The 2,355-nt window shown below is 46.1% G+C and overlaps 1 pseudogene; it reads right to left on the bottom strand.

The window, feature by feature from the left end:
* Positions 1-998: 998 nt before the first annotated feature.
* On the bottom strand, positions 999-1,892 carry LOC147421908 (uncharacterized; annotated as a pseudogene).
* Between the last annotated feature and the right edge of the window lie 463 nt (positions 1,893-2,355).

Below are 2,355 nucleotides of genomic sequence, written 5' to 3'. Positions count from 1 at the left end.
GGACTCTAAAATAAGAGCATTTAATATATGCAATGGCAAAGCGGGGCTACATAGGGAGAGTGCACCTGTATCTTGAGGGAGGAGAAGAGAGGAGAGAGAGTGCGAGCTAGAGAAAAGATGTGCGGAAGAGAGAGAGAGAGAGAGAGAGAGAGAGAGAGAGAGAGAGAGAGTTGATGATAAGAATGTAGGAATCTGATGCGCCATCATGACTCTCTCCTTGGTTACCTTGGAGGAGCCAGTTGAAGTATTGCATTACCTACGAAGAGCATGCAACAGCTGATCTGTCGACATACTGAGAGTTGTCTTGGAAGGCTCTGAATGCATGCGACAAGCGTTCCATTTCATCAGTAATGGCGGTGAATACTGCCTCAACATCACATATTTGAATGCACACAAGAAGACCCAACTATTGATTCAAAGGTTGCAGTCTGAACCATGCCCTCCTCGAGTGCTCCCTCCATATGATACATCCTATTCAGGTAGTCGACACCCTCCTCATGCCAGGTCGCACTTCTGTACCTTGCGACGATAAAAATTCTTTGAAGTATATCTCTATTGATTAATACTTGAAATTTTCCCATGATGTTAGTGTATGCTAAAATGTAGAATGCTCTCTCTCTCTCTCTCTCTCTCTCTAGCAAAGAGGTTTTGATTCGGTTTTGAGTTTGTGTCGATCATACCCAAGTTTAAGTTATATTCAATCCTATTATATGAAATTATTGTGGAAAATAGAAGTGATAAATTGGTGAAAATGTTTAAAGTTTCTCATAGCGCTCTCTCTCTCTCTCTCTCTCTCTCACACACACACACACACACACACACACACACACACACACACACACACGTAGAGAGCATTCATGTCTTTAAAGCTTTGGTAATGGTAGATGGACTCACAAAGGTTGTACCTATCTTTGTAAGGCCTACGACAAGGTGATAGGTTATTCCAGTGTCCTTCTTCATCTATGCATGAGAGAGAGAAAGAGAGATAGACTCACATATCCATGAGGAGATATCTGAGAATGAATTGGGCTAACCAATCTACTACACTTGGGCGATAGGAAGGTTATTCCAGTTCTCTCTCCTACCCACTGTCCACTATTCCAGCTGCTCTCTCTCTCTCTCTCTCTCTCTCTCTCTCTCTCTCTCTCTCTTTCTGTGCATGTGTTTGCTTACAAGTTTGCATTGGCCGACGATTGCAAGAGAGAGAGGCCGCCAAAGGTGGACGGCCATACTAGTGTGTTCAAGGGAGGGACCGGAAACCCTTTGGGGGCAGGCTGTTTGCTGGGAGCTGGACTTGAACTATCGATCTTGGCATCAGTCTTCACAGCTTTACCTTGAGCAGAAGCAGCTTTTAGTACCAATTTTCCTTCAAGCTCATCTTTTGCAGGCCCCCCCCCTCCTTCACGATCTCCTTCACAAACTTAGCCACCCTTTCCAATAGCATGGATTTTCCTTCAGCTAGAAAAGCTTCTGGAAGCCTTTGTCCAACAACGCCCTCATGGAGGACGGAGACTTTGAGCTCTAGATCTTCGTCGGCATGCTCATCTGCGATGTAAGGAATCTCAATTCTCCCTGTCCTCTGAGCAAGGCTGTTGCCCTACCCATATTCTCTTCACCTTCCAAGAAAGGCTAACAGCAAGCTCATAGGCAGGAATGATCTTACCCTTTCTGATGCTCATATAAGCTTCTCCAGTCACACTATCGAGCTTGGTGGTGGAGATCCATAGCCTGCCAGAGCCTTCCAGGATGGGCACATTCTAAAGGAGCTCTTCATGGCACTTCTTGGCCCAAGGCAAGAAATCCTTTTTTGCCCAATGCCAGTTATGGACATTGGCACCATCTGCTCTGTCCTCCACGATCCACCTTTTGTCTCCTTCACCGAACTTGGCCATAGTCTCTCTCTCTCTCTCTCTCTCTCTCTCTCTCTCCCTCTCTTGGCAAATCATACAGCAATTCTTCAACTTCTTCTTCTTTGTCTTTCTCTCTCATGAGACCCAAAGAGCTGCAATTCGTACTCGTTTCTGCATATAAGTGCGCATGCATGGGAGGTTGAGGCCAGGGTAGAGAGAAGGACACTGTGGACGGTTGGAGAGGGTTCCTTTCATAGCCATATCTGGTGCCACTAAAGGAGACTCGGGAAACAGATTGGCTGTTCCAAGTAACTAAGTGAAAAACCACTCCTGCAAGCAAAGCATAGCGCCACCAGGTCCTTGAAGCTCGGCATGATATTGTGGGAATAGATGCCATGGTAGAAGGATGAGGCGAGATGCGTATGACCCCCTGGCCCTGAAATTTGAAGGAATTATTATCGACAGAGGCCCTCACTATTCCCCGCAGCTTTAGATAACACCCAAC

Source organism: Adiantum capillus-veneris, chromosome 27 (assembly GCF_014529385.1).
Source record: "Adiantum capillus-veneris isolate H3 chromosome 27, ASM1452938v2, whole genome shotgun sequence".
Classification (NCBI taxonomy): domain Eukaryota; kingdom Viridiplantae; phylum Streptophyta; class Polypodiopsida; order Polypodiales; family Pteridaceae; genus Adiantum; species Adiantum capillus-veneris.
This window is presented reverse-complemented; position numbering and strand designations above follow the sequence as displayed.